We start from the raw sequence: 15,384 nt of genomic DNA on the forward strand, positions 1-15,384 counted from the left end.
AATTTTAAAATCTCAAATTTAAACTTGTAAGGTGAAAGCTCATCTTTTCATTCCTAGTATGTGAAAAAATTGATGAAATAATTGAAAGCTACTATTTAAAACTTTGAAAAAATTACAACTTTTAATCCACTTTGAAACAAACTACATACGAATAATTTTCAAAATGGGATCTCAACATGGAGGAGCAAGGACCTCAAAGTTTGGTAAAATCTGAAAAAAAATTTCAAAGTAAAATGACATAGGTACCTATTACCTAGATTACCTACCTACATTCATTGTTATTAAATTATTGAAAGTGTTGAATTCAAATTTTTAATATTGGCTGAAGTTTTGATCCCACCCCTATAACCCCATTCCTTATCATGAAGTTTTCTTTGTTTATGCTTCTGTCCCCAGAAGTTATGCAATTTATGAAAAAAAAAACTTCTATCACCATTTTTTCATCACATTTATGATCAAAGAAACGTTCAGAGTCCATTAAATTACAATTGCAATACATCATTTTAAAGGTAATTTCACAAGGAAAACAAAAATTCATATGGTTTTCACTCGAAAATAACACTTTTGAAGATTTATCGAAAAACGTATCAAAAACAAGCTCCTTCCATAAGAGACAATGTTAAAAATTCAGCACCTATACCGCTTGTTGTAGTTCCTCATTATTTCCGCTAGGGGCGACTCTTGTCATGCACAGTTAGAATAATGAATGAAATATACAATGAAGATACGCTGCCCAAGGACTTCAAAGTGGTAAATTTTGTACCAATACTGAAAAAGAACAACTTGCAAAAATGCTCTGAATACAGAACTATTGCATTAATGAACCGCACACCGAAGCTATGAACTACTCACCATTATGAAAATCTAAGCAAAACCAATATTGCTTTGTAGCAAAAAAAGTGACAAGAGTCGCAATCACCCTGTTGAAAGTGATCATTTAAGGAGTACTGAATGCAACTAGGGAAATCATTGCTTGCTTTGTCAATTACGAGAAAGCATTTGATCATGTCAACCATGAGAGGATGTTGGAGATCCTGAAGAAATACAATTTTTTGCCAACAAGATTTGATTCTCACTGAATTGGTGAACTGCCAAATGACCTGTTTTCAATCTTGCTTTTTTATATTTTTTCTAATTCATTTTTTAATTATTTTACCTAAAAGAGTGCTTTTGTTCAATGTTTTTGATCCATTTTTTTAAAAAAAAATTCTGCATAGGTATTATATTCAATTTTTTTGTTGGAAATGTCACATTTGTACTTTTTGGAAACTTCCATTTTCCAAGAAATTTTGTTATTGAAAGCTCAACTTTTTTGTGATTTGGCCAATTAGGCAAGGTGCCCTATCACACTCATCAAAGCAATTCAATTTGCTAATCCGACAACCTAGAGAACCTCCAAAGGGTTAAAAAAAAGTTGTCTCAGATGATGAGCCGGTCTGGAGGGGTACCCATATTCCAATTGTCATATGCCGGACTATGAAGAAATTTCAACTTTCCAAGTTTGTTTTGATTAAAATTTTGTTGAAATTTCAGTGTAAAGAAATACAACGAAGCTAGAGACCGGCTCAAGCAGGCCCTGATGTTGGATGAATGGCCCTGCGAACTGCCCGAGTTGCTCGGACAGGGAGGGAGACCATTCTCAGTCTTCGCCAGCGAAGCATTGACTGTGAAGACACGCCAGCCAAGCGAAAGCGAGGCTGCATGATCAAGTATCCGAACGCAGCAGGAGCTAGCTAGTAGTGAGATCTGGCCTATCATCTAATAGGTGAGTGGGCCAGGGATGCTACCCCGACTTGCGAATCATCGACCTAAGCAAAGAAGATGCCAGCAGCGAAGCGGACGAAGAGGAAGCCAAGCTAGCCACCGTCAACACCAATTCCGAAGAAGTCACCAAGCAGCGAAGCGGATGAAGAGGAAGCGGAGCTTGCAGAAACCCGATCAAGACATCACCACTGGACGAGTCAGATACCAGCGAAGAGGATGCCGGCAGCGAAGTGGACAAAGAGGAAACCAAGCTGCCAACTAACCGGACAGAATAAGTTACCTTTAGTTTAAGTTATGAAGAAGAATGTTTTGTTTAAGTTAATTAAAGTTAAGTTAAGTTGAATATAAGAAGAGTGGTGATGATCCATAGATAACAATTGAAAATAAAACAAGGTGCGTTACTATGGGGAGCCAAAAAAAAAAAAGTGTAAAGAAATACGCTGTAGAGGCTCCAAAACTGTTTAAAACAGTTTGAAATCTTTTTAACTCGATTCGGGAAAGGGGTTCAAATCAAATTTCAATGTTCCAGATCAATTTTTTGAAATTTAAATTTTGGATCTAATAAATATAGGTATATCTGGAATCTACTCAACGTTTTGTGCTATTCCAATTTCACGATCTGACATTCATTTATCGCAGATAACTCTTGATTACACTAGGGCAAAATTAATAGTATACATTTGTGAATTATTCGAACTCTGCACGAGTTAACTTTTCAACTTTAGCTCTAAACACGTTCTATGCGAAGAGGGGCGCAGAGGTGCGAACAACGACGGAAGTATCCGCAACATACGCGCGGTATATACTCGTATCATTGGCTCGGCTGTGTACTTTCTCCATTAAAAGGCGCGATTTCCTCCTGATCCCTTCTGCCATCAGTGCGTGTCTGGTGTTTGTGCGCAACTTTTACTTTGAATTCAATTTGAATACGTTAAAAGTAAATTTATCGCGATGTAAACATGCCAAAGAACAAAGTAATCGACGGCTCAAACTGTGGTTTGCGACTTACACTACTCGTTTCCATGCCCCGGTCCATTTTCAGGCCATCGAGAGGCCAGAGAATGACAAATCGCCAAGATTTCGTAATAATTTATCTCGTGGCCCTAATAAAGAAGTGTGATAAAATAGTAGCCGAAGATGTCGATCGATGTGCGGTAGTTGAAAATTCCAATATATGGTGCTTTCTACGGCCACAGAGAGCTTCGCGGATCTCCCAATGAGACAAAAAGAGACAGAGGAAAAGAGACAGTAGAAATCTCTACCGCATATGCGGATCCCACTCCACCGCATAAATATATTCTGTGTGTGTGTGTGCCATCGCCACCATTCATCCAACCTCCTCTATATAGAGACATATCGCAGACTAGTTAATTAGACGCGAAAACTGGTTTTTAATTAAATTGTATGTACTGTACACGCTATGTATATTATGGTGGTGTAAACGCCCGCGTCCACGTACGTCCTTTAAGTAATTACGTAGCTTTCGTACTCGTATCTTACCTGCATGGCATTTATTCGTCTACCTATATGGAATGGTTATCAAAAGGTAGCATTTATACGTCATTTTTTAAACCCTCCTCTACCTACTCCGCGTTTGTCTTTGGAAGTTGCGATGATTGTGTTGTCGTGTTCCAGCACAACAACTCCCAACATCCGTATCTCGTAAATATCGAGAGAGCTTCCCGAATTCCCTGTCCTCATCGTACGTAGCTTTTTCTTATGTATATCGTGTTATTTTCATTCTTCGAGTGTATTGTACATTGCCTACCTTGTACCTGACGGTGTCTGTAGGCTGGTAGGGTATAACGAAATGAACACACACGAATTAGTCGTTCACTGTGATGCATAGCATTGCCTGAACGATGCTCTGTGATGGTAATACTGGTTCGTGCACGAATATCAAATGACTGTATAGAAATTCTTTTAAATGATGGCTTTATCGAACTTCAAATATGCGACTTCTTCCGTCATCTCTTCTTTTACTGCGACTATACGTATAGTAGAGAGAACGATGTGGCTGTGGATGTATTCCCACGTATTATGGGTTGTTGAATGTTGTTGATGTTGTTGCTGGTGCTGGTGCATTCGGTATTCGGCATCTGTGTGCTGGTTGATAACGGCATCCTTCTTCCGTCGGCGCCATTTGAATTATTTTTCTGAGGTAGGTGTACGAAACAGTGCGGATGTGTGAGTGTGAATGATATTGAAAAGGTTGCGGCAGGTTTGCTTTTTTGTTTGGTTTGTATCCGGGTTGTAGTTGGTTTTGGTGTGAAAAGGGTGAAATTCGTGGTGTTTTGTGTATCAAGGTGAAAAGAAACTATAGAAATGGGAGGTTCGATGAGAAGATGTAATCGAGTTCGTGGTTGATGTTGATCGAAAATTGGAGTGAATGTTGCCTGGGATTTTTTTTTGCTGGTTAGTCTCCTGACATGTAAATCACTTCGTTCTTTATGACATGACTCTTAAATTTTTTGTCAAAATTTCATACTAGCAATAAAAAAAGATCACAATAATTTCCATTCGAGAAGTTGGACTGAAAAACTAAATGTGATAGGTATACTTATGAAAAAAATTGATTTCATCCATCATCACTTTGGAGATTGACGATGTTTCGATGAGTTTTATGTAATTTTCATTTATTTTTATCGTGATCTCAACAGTTCTGTTTTTTTTTTAAATTGAAAATATTTTATGCAATAAATTTCACCCCCTCCTACCACTGTTTTGATAGTGCCAAGCACCCTTCAAAACTGAAAAAAAAACCAAACAATAAAAATTTTAATATGAGTCAAAATAGAATAACCTACTTTTCAAAAAAGTTACCATTATCCCCCAGTACTGTTAGGTGCTCTCACCCCCCCCCTCCAACCCCGTTCAAAGACATCTTAAATTGTAAGTATCAAGAACAATGAATAAATGAGAAATCAGCGAACGTTTTTTTAAAATGTCAAATTTTTGCTCCAGAATTGTCCAAAATAACTAATTTTTTCACCATTTTGGATTAGAATACAGACAGATCCTATTTTGGTTTCTCAAACAATACTGGCCCTAATGTGAGGAGCTTTCTGAGTCTGGCAAGTCACAAAAGTGAGATCAGCAATTTTTTAGAAAATTTTGAAGAAGTAAAGAAGATTTTTTCTGAAGTTTTGGTATTTTTGCACCCTCCCCAAAATTTTAGATTTTATGTGAAGATTATTTCCTATTTTTTGGTTCGCTTTTACGTCCAAAAAAAAGCTTCCAAACTTGGAAACAATGTAAAAAATGATGAAAAAAATGGCCAAAAGTTTCTCATTTCGGCGTCAGAATTTTTCTGTAAATAACTCCATTTTCAAGAAAAAAACCTTCCTCAGTTCCCTGAGCTGTATTGGTTCCCTTGTATGGAACGCACCAATGAAAAAAAAAAAATTAAAAATTGAATGAATTAAAGTTGGTATTTTTTTTGAAAATTTTCCATTCCTGTGTCAAAAATTTTTATAAATGAACCACCTTTTTTCAAGAGAGAACTTTCATTGGTTATGCAAACAATGTTAATCCCTTTGTAAGGAGCCCCTCAAAATTGTAAAAAATTTGAAAAAATGACAAATTCAAGTCTGCAAACTTGATTTTTTCATCTCTTGTCAAAATCCTTCCAAATATAACTACAAAATTTTCAAAAAAAAAAAAAATGTTTAGATACTTCAATTGAAGACGTCATAACAAAAAGGGGTATATATGACACATAAATGTCCTTTTTGAGACGAATCCATGTTGTTATTCTTCAGACCTTCCTCTATCATATGAGACCACCCCCACTTCACAAAGTCGAAAAACCAGTGAGCTATCGCCATTTTAAAACTGCGAAGTCGATTAAAAATTTACTTTTTCAGAGATAATGGGTTACTCATGGTGGATTTTGTGTTGTCAACCGTTATTTACCTGGTTTAAATCCAAAAATTTGCTCAAAAACATAATTATTTAAATCAATAAAAAAAATTGGCCAAATAAACTTGTCTTTTTTGCAATTTTTTCTAACTTAACATAGCGATCTCTTTTTAGAGGTAATGGGTTACTCATGGTTGATTTTGTGTTGTCAACCGTTATTTACCGGGTTTAAATCCAAAAATTTGCTCAAAAACATTTTTAAATCAAAAAAAAAAATTGCTAATTTTTCGCTTTAAAAAGGACATATGATTCGAAATGTTTGAGCGCTTACTGCTAACACACAGTTTCCTCCAGACTGACGGTTCATAGCATTTCGTATAGGTATGTAGATAGTGGGAAAATAAGATAAAATCGTCACCATGTTCAAATATGCACATTTCTAAACTTCACACGCGCTCAAACTTTCAAACAGTGTTTTCTCAAAACACAACTTTCACACATATGTCCTTTTTGCTATGACGTCTTCAATTATTATTGATTTTTTCCGACTTTAGGAGACCCTTAATTTATCAGAGGATTATCCTTGTTTGGTGGTCCAAGGAAGGTTATTTTCTCAAAGAAGAGACTCTGACCAAAAATTGAAAAAAAAATGCTTATAAACTTCCATTTTGGGGGGGGGGGGGATCTATGCAAGGGAACCAACATTGTTTGAGGAACCGTTGACCAAGTAGGTAAGTACTGAAAAGTTTTTTTTAGCAAAGAGATTTATTTAGAAGAACTCCGACACCAATATCGGAAATTTTCAAAATATTTTCACCATTTTCTTTATTTTTTTCCTCAGTTGGTGGGTTGTAAGTATACACGGTGGTAAAAAGCTTGGAAGGCTCAAATACAGGGTTTTCTTGATAAGAAGATTTTCTTGAAGAATTCTGGCGCCAAAATGGAAAATTTTTGAACTTTGTTTTTTTTTTCAACTCATTCAAGTTGTAAGGCCAAAATTTTCAAAAGTTTCCTCATGAAAATCAAGACCGGGGGGGGGATGAGAGAGCAGAAAAAATTGCTTTGAAAATCGTAAGACATTTAAAAAAATGTAAAAAAATAATTATTGGGAAGTAATATTTCAAAAATTGAATATTTTCAATTTAAATTCACCTATTCATTTTTCATTTTTGAAATGATTTTTCAAACAATATTTTCTGCCATATCAAATTTTGTCATCTTATCACAATAGGGCCTAGATAAAGATGACCTGAAAAATCTGCAGCCTCAAAATTTTGCTAGGAAAAACGAGTAATAAAACTATATGGTAAACGTTTTTATATCATTTTTAGAGCTTGTGCTTCGAAAAATACGAACGAATTAGGCGAACATGCAAATAGGTACATCAACAATACGCGTAATATTCGGGTAGGGCATTAAATAAGCATCATTCAGCACGCGTTATCTCGTTGTTGGGAAATTTTCTCTTCATTAGCGCGCGATATTTTCCATAAGCGAAGTTTCGAAACAAAATTTTCCTCGTCAAAAATGAACCTCGCAATTATACCACATCCACATCCCACGCCATGCCACCGCTGGCGGATGAAAAAATCCTCAACTTTATCGCATATTCGCATCTTTTCGCGGCTCTCAGCTTTTGGAAAAGTTTTACTCATTAATTACGAGGAAAAGAGACGACGCCATTCATCTTATGTGTAGAACAGGGGGGTGTACTCTTTCTTTCGTATCCACAAATGCCGCGATAAAATCACGTCTCGCCTTGCCTTGTCTATGTCTGTTCTCTGTTATATCTTTATTTGTTATTCTAGACGATCTATCGAAACACGCCTGTCAACATTGTCGTTTCCTTTACGACTTACTAGAATCAAAACACCACCAACAACAAAAACAACGTGCGTAAAAGCTGTCTTCAGACGTAGTATTTCCGCCTCTCTCGACGAGAATAAAGACCTCGATGTGTCTGTTCAAAGCTCGAGACTCGCGGGGGGAGGGAGGCGGTGTGATGTGGTGTATTACGTATAAAAAGGGCGCACCTGAACAACGCGGTGGCGTATCTAAAACTAGGTACTACTTGACAACATAATCGACGTCAATTGAACCAAAGCTCGCGGTGGAGAGCACAACCAACGTTTCAAAAGGGCTTTTCCCTATGTACTCGTAAAATCTGCTATCGCAAATGTCAAAACTCCAAGTTGTATAAGTTGGAATTAGGTTACACGATATACTATACGTAGACTTAGCTTCTCCCTCGTATACTTATATACTTGTGTATAGTGTCACACACACTAATGAAAACCTTCTTCGACGATGAGACCAGTAATTGGCATTCGCTTGTAAATCTTCACCCTCCTCAACTCCTTCAGCCGCCTTTGAGCTGCGAAAAAAAAAATGTCACATTCAATCGTGTCGCATCTTAAAGCTACTAGCGAACGAGAGAGAGATAGAACGAGAGATCATCTCTCGAGAAAAAAATTTAATAAACGATGCGTCTGGTGGAGTTGGAAGCTGGGAATGGTTGAAAAATAACATATTTAAATGGCTTTCATTTTCCCAAATGGCAAAACGAGGATAAAGTTTTCTCTTATGATTTAAGTTTTTTTTCCCTTTCGCTTGCTCCGGCGCTACACACTTTTTTTTGGCGTACGCGTTCGTTGTCTTCGTAATACAAATACACAACGACGACGAGGAAAAACTTACTTCTTCTCACACTTGCCGAGGGAAAAAAATGTTAAGTCCATCGTAGCATTGTTGATTTTATTATCGTCGTTGTTGGCACTTTTTCGTATATTTCTTTCAGCCATGTTATGCAGTCGGTATGCCTGGTAATGGGCTATAAATTTCCCTCGTCGAGTTGCCTTCTCTCCATTAAATTTATACGACAAAGTTCACCATTTTGAAATGACAAATTTTCCTGTATCCCCGCCGTTGTCGTTTTGAGTTGCGTGATGTAGGAGCTTTTTTTTTACGAGATGGAGTTATCTTCGAATATTGATTTGGCTTTTTTTTTTTTGGACGAGTTTGACCAATGAGGAATGTTTTGTATGGTTTTTTCTTTGATGCGAAGTAAAGGGAATTTTGCTATAAAAAAGGGGAATTTATTTGGATGATTTTGGTTACACATGTCTTGATAGAGCGTAAATTTATTTGCTCGAGTTATTCTTTCAAAACTGGATCATGCCTGTTCATTTCGATTTCGGCCTGTCAATCAAAATGGCCCCCATTTTGATAGTAAGATCAACATTTTTTTTTTTGGCAAGTTTGCTTTAAAATGTTCCTTAGGATGCGCCCTTTGAGAAAAAAAGTCGTCTCAGTCGTATGCCGGACTATTAATAGGTACCTTAATTTCAACGTATTGAATCGATTGAAGGGGGTTTAAGGCCATTCTGGAGCCTACAGTGCAATATTTTAGAAATTTCCGATTTTTACAAAGTATCATAAGAATTGTCCAAATTGACTTAATAAACGTAAAAACGCCCTACTCAAACCCCTACTCAATGACCTCGTCTTCGCCCCTCAAATAATTCACCCATCAGAAATTTCTCTAGTGAAAAAATATGTAATTTTGAAAAGAAATAACATCAGTACCAATACTTACAAGGGAACCTCTTGAGGTGTCACACTCCGATTTGAATTGGGCTGCGATTTTTGGAAAGAGTGCAGTCTAAAATACCCAAAACCAAATTTCCAGCTGTCCAAGTTCATTTTTCGATTTTTGGCGAATTTTTGAAAATTCAAAATTGACTGTTTTTGGCGATTTATGTTTTTTTTAAGGTACGTACATGATCAATAAAAATGGTCAAAATAAGTCCCAAAACTAATATTAATTACCCAAATCCAAATTTCACCATTTCCAGCCATTCTGGAGCCTCCAGCGCGATTTTCAATTTCTCCAGAATTTTGGATTTACTCCAAAAGCGTAAATAAGAAGTTGGGCAGCTAAAAATTGAGTTGCATATTACACTCGACCTGTTTAACGAGTTTATCCACATTGGAGCCGATTTTGAGAGTGACACCTCAAGAGTGGTTTTTTGAGGTGTCACTCTCGCTCCAAAACGGCTGGAAATGGTAGAAATTGCGCTCCGGGGGTTAGTTCTTGAAGAAATACAGCGATTCACACAAATTTCAAAAATTTCCTCACAAACGGTTATCTTTTGATTTTTTGGATTTTTTAATTTTGAAAAAACTGGTCAAAAATCCACTCTCAAGTGTCACTTCCAAAATCGGCTCAAATGCAGATGAACTCGTTAAACAGATCAAGTATAATTTACAACTCGATTTTTAGCTGCCCAACTGCATGTTAACGTCTTCTGGAGCAAATTCAAAATTCTGGAGAAATTGAAAAATCGCGCTGGAGGCTCCAGAATGGCTGGAAATGGTGAAATTTGGATTTGGGTACTTAATATTAGTTTTGAGACTTATTTTGACCATTTTTATTGATCATGTACGTATTTTTTTTTTTTTTTTAAAAGGATAGATCGCCAAAAACAGTCAATTTTGAATTTTCAAAAATTCGCCAAAAATCGAAAAATGAACTTGGGCAGCTGAAAATTTGGTTTTGGGGGTTTTAGACTATGCTCTTTCCAAGAATCGCGGTCCCGTTCAAATCGGAGTGCGACACCTCAAGAGGTTCCCTTGTTAGAATAAAAAAATTCTAGAACATTATTCGAATAAAAATGACTATTTATCTCATAGATATTACTTTTTGAATGGAGGATCATTCAAAAACAAAATGTTCTTTACACATCTAGTTGAGTTGAAAATTCATCTATCTGACACCCTGTTGAAATAAATTCATTTTGGCACAAAAATGATTACCTCGTTTTCACGCCTTAATATCCGATATTTGATCACAGATAGCGCTGCTCTGAATCGCGACAAGTTTCATACACATAAAACGAGGGAGAGAAAAAATCCGATTAGACGCTACAGATTCGAAGGCACGCGACCAAAAAGCATGCAGCTGTTTATTTCAAGGACCACATAACAAATATTCCGATACCTCCTATTAATGCGTACAAAAATGGAGTTCTTTTTCGATCGTCGCTGCGGCCGAAAAAAATGATGAAAAATATAAAGAAAGGTAGCATTGCATCTGTTTCGTCTGTCTAAACCCGAAACTATGTTTATAGTGTAAAGAGAAGAGATGCCTGTGTAGGTATGAAGAGTGCACAAGAGCAGATGTCTTTCAACTGGAATACGTTTTCGTGAATCTAGCACCTTTTCATCTAATTTTTTTCCAAGATATTGACTAAAAATGTTAGCTCGGGGAGTAAAATGTATGCATTCGTACAAATAATACCTACCTATAACTCTATATGACGAAGACCAAGGATTACCTATATTATACTAAGAGACTAAAACTTTAATTTCCCACAAAAATACCTAATTAACCTGTTCCCTGGAACCAACTGCAGGCACGTGGACGAGCTGGCGAACCTAACAGAGACGATGGTTTAGTCTTTAATTAAGCGCTGGCCACGTGCTGGACGACAGATAATATCTCTTTTAGGCAGAGAGCGAAGGTGGAATCAAAACTGTAGCAACCTGGCTGGCAAAAGGTGTCCGTGTAAAAGCTGGTGTTTGCTTTTAAGGGTTGAAAAATAATAATGTGTTTGTGTGGTTTGCATTTTGGGACTCATTAGAAAAGCATAGTAAGCCACACGAATCGTATACTTCTCTCTAAATTTAAAGCAGTCAAATTTAACTGCTTAACAGTCACGACATTTTGCCTTTTTAAAGCAGTAGTTTTTTTTACTGCAAAACAGTGAAAAATTACTGAATTGGTCAGTCAAAATGATTTTTTACTGACCAATTCAGTAATTTTTCACTGTTTTGCAGTAAAAAAAACTACTGCTTTAAAAAGGCAAAATGTCGTGACTGCTAAGCAGTGAAATTGACTGTTTCAAATTTAGAGAGTTGATATGATGATGACGATATGAGAAAAGGTTCTATTTCACGAGAACATATAGATCTTGAGAAAATTAGGCAATTTTTGTACGAATAAACGTAGGTAAAAAATTTTGAAAGGTTCGAAGAAAGGAAAAAAAGTAAAATAAAATCAAAAGCTGAAGTTTGTTTCTTTTCAGTAAGGCAACAAGAATTTTAATAAGATTTTTTTGCTCCTCGTTCTCTTCGTTAGATGACATTATTTTTTGAGCTTCGCAACATTTTACTCGAATTTTCATGTAGATAGGTAGAGGTACCTTACCTACCTTATTTCATAATCTTTACAGGATGTTTCAAGCAATTTTTGCCAAGTTCGACTCAATGCAACTCAAATTTAACCATTTTTTTTGCAATTTTCAGTAATTTTTATGAATTAGGGAAGGAATCTGATAGCCAGATCCTATTGAAGAGATCTAAGAGTTGTAACTTTGCATGATCTGGAAGATACCTACGAGTACATATTTCAGCATGATAGTGTGAAGAATGTTGCACCCTCTCAGAAAGGAATTTTTAATACTGTGATTCACAGGGTGTCTAACAAAACTCCCCGGCAAACTGCGAGAAAATTTTTTTAAATTTGTAGGTAAGTAGGTATTTTAGTTTTTTAATTTTTCTTATTTTTTGAACAAATTGATTTTTTTTTTTCATTTTATGTGCTTTAAAAAAAATGTCAACGTTTGTTTCGATCAAAATTCGTGACTTTTTCATGACCATTCCTGACTTTCAATGCCTTTCATGACCTTTAGACACCCTGAATTCAATACATAATCGAGCTCATCCACGGTGAAAAGTAGTTTGTACGTTTTAGAATTTTCATAGTGAAATTTAAAATTGATTTTTCAGTTCCTGATTTACCAAAATTTAAAGCAAAGATATTATCAATCTCGTCAACTGAAGTGATGACTGAGTCATTTTGCAGAAGGAATGAGATATGAGAAGGAATATAAGATTCATTCAAAAATTTTAATACTCCGATGCATTTTTCAAATGGTTTGTAATTTTATACCATTTGTTCAACATTTGAACATTTCTGCGATATTTTACCCGAATTTCAAGATATTTCATCGAATTTCAGTGATTTTCAAATACCTATTTTCAACACATTTTTCGAGCAAATTTTTGCAAAGTATGCTCAGTTGTATCGATATCGCATCAATTTATGGTGATTTTCGATAACTGAAGTCAGTGTGAGAAAATCTAATGATATTTTTTCAAATTTGGACAAAGCTCCCAGAAAATTTTAGGATATTTAGTTCATCTTCAACAATAAAGGCAACTTTTGAGACATTTTGATCAAATTTTGAGACATTTCGCCAATTTTTGGTAACCTGCAAGTGATTTCTGAAACAATTTTTTAATATTTGTGACACTTCCTATGATTTTCTCACAAGATTTCCTCTTTTGAAAAAATTGATTTTCTCCAACTTTCCTAATTTTACAATTTTTCTAATATTTATGATACTTTCGATGATTTTTTACAAGATGTTCCCTCTTTTGAAAAAATGATTTTCTTCAACTTTTTTAATTTTTCAAACCCTTCAAAATATCAACTGGGTACATTAAAATAAGAATGGGGGCGCGGAGGGAGCAAAAAATTGATCTAAAAACACAATATAGAATTAAAATCTGGATTTTTAAGGACGCAGAATCCATTTTGGAAGATCATTTTACCCCAAGCCCCAAAATATGCCCAGAAAAAAAGGTGCGAAATTGAAAATTCTCGAAAAATACAATATGGGTATCAAAACCTGGGGGTTTAAGGACGCTTATTCATATTAGAAGACCTTGTCACCCCAAACACCCTCCAAAAGGGGAGGTACAAAATTGAAAATTTATTCAAAAAAATATAATGGGGTTTTTAAGACGTAAAATTCATTTTAGAAGACCATTAGACTCCAAACCAAACACCAAAATTGGATCTTCTGAGACATTTGGTTGTTTGCTAACATCCCATCGGTTTCTTGCCAACTTTAAAGCGATCTCCAAGTACATAAGTATACCAATTATACGTTTTGTATACCTGATGAAGGTTCTGCGTGTCGAAACGTCGTGTTATTTTACTAGAAAAAGTAATCATAAATCATGATCGTTCAAATTCGATTTTGAACTTTTTTTCATGGAGGTAAATAAATAACAAATAACACCAACCAATTGTATTCACTATTCAGCAACACCCTCTGGTGAGTCTCTGCGTGGTGTGGCGGTCCAAACAGGTGAACATGAAAATTTACCTGCACTAATGATTCGTTTTACATCGCGATATCACGTATTCACAAACTCTGCCCCATTAGTTTACACATCCCTTGAAATCATGTTCAAAAACATTCCTTTTTCAACAAATAGGCTTCATTGAACCAACGAATTAGATTCTGTTGCCATGATGAAGCGTTAATCATGAGATTCGGTCGTTCTATTTTCACAACAATGAACACTCGGTTTCTATTCGGGACCCTCTTTGTAGATTGTACATATGTACGTAGCTAAGCTACGACTGAACTGATAGAAGAACACAGAAAGACACTGTTCAATTCATTTTATTGATAACGTCGTATTTTTCAACTATTTTTCCATTTTTTTTGCGGCGAATTAAGCATTTTGTAATAAATTAACGTTAATTTTAATTTTCAATCGATCGATTACTTCAGTTGTTGAACCTCGGGTCGTTTATTATTCATTTCAAACAAGTAGTTTATAAAGTGATAGGTTGTATTATTTTTATCAACATAGTTGACTGAGCTGTTCAATATTTTCACGTTTTTTTCTCCTAATTTTATTAAATCGACATCCATGAAATTATAGGTGAGTTACACTAATGATACGTGTACGATGCACGACTTGTTGTTGGTTTTGTCATCCTTTGCTCCTGCGGTGATATATGGATATTATAGACATACCGGTAACATTCCAACTTGAAATTTTTTTTGTATTTTTGTTTTATACTCACTTTTCAAACTAATACAGATCTCTGTTTCCAGCTCCAGCTTCAAAGTGTAGCTCTCTATGGAACCTAATTCCTCAAGGTTCAGCTAGCATTAAGATAGCAAAATTAGGCTTCGTTTTTACGGCGGGTTTTGTAGGCTACAAAATTACAATTCCGCCAATTCGGGCACTAATTTCCAAATACCGCAAGATAAGAAGACTACATGTACGATTTACGTTCATATTTTTTTATTTCCAAGTACAGTTTGCCTTGAAATTAATTATATTTTCATACGTTTATAGTATCGGCAAGCTCTCGTAAAAAGATACGTGCAGACGTTCTTTTTATTTTTAAGCCAACAGCCGCGAGAGCAAATCGAACAATTTTTTGATCTGATTGATGAGGTCCGAGAAATGCCAGAAGAATTTCGATACCGTTATTACGAACAAGGAATCCAGAGTGAGTATGAATACTGAACTCTTATTAAAGCTGGTAAGTGTCATGTTCAGATTATACGTCTTAAATGAGGAAATTTTTGCAGGAATTTTTGGTATAGAGATGTACAATCGGTCGTGCAAAAGAAATCGAGGTTTTTAGTACCTAAATATACACCTGATCAATCTACCAGACACTGAGACAGTTATGTTTCGAACATTACGCGAGTTTTCTCAAATCGAAAAATGTCTTGATTCAAAATTTTGTAATAACACCAGCTTGCATTTCTATGTGTTAATTTCTCGATTTGATGTATTTACTGTATATGTACATATATCTCATTAATTTTACTTTTTCATTTAATTTTGTACGTACTAAATTTTTTTTTGGAATATATCGTTGTTAATGCAACGCAGCCTATTTAGCGAAACGTACTTTCTTCTTTACAATTGCTTTTC

General features: G+C 35.5%; 1 protein-coding gene and 1 long non-coding RNA gene across 5 annotated transcripts in view; one reads left to right on the plus strand and one right to left on the minus strand.

Moving 5' to 3' along the window:
* The window catches only part of LOC135836989 (uncharacterized), a 321,905-nt gene that overhangs the window by 186,716 nt on the left and 119,805 nt on the right, over nt 1-15,384 (minus strand). The window lies entirely within an intron of this gene.
* Nucleotides 14,024-15,356, plus strand: LOC135836971 (uncharacterized). Of its 2 annotated transcripts, XR_010557111.1 has the most exons (5): nt 14,024-14,274; nt 14,371-14,467; nt 14,547-14,716; nt 14,794-14,950; nt 15,033-15,356. It is a non-coding gene; the product is annotated as an uncharacterized LOC135836971 (long non-coding RNA). The 2 variants fall into 2 exon arrangements; XR_010557110.1 differs by having other exon boundaries at nt 14,028-14,467.

The sequence above is a fragment of the Planococcus citri genome, chromosome 2, assembly GCF_950023065.1.
Source record: "Planococcus citri chromosome 2, ihPlaCitr1.1, whole genome shotgun sequence".
Lineage (NCBI taxonomy): Eukaryota > Metazoa > Arthropoda > Insecta > Hemiptera > Pseudococcidae > Planococcus > Planococcus citri.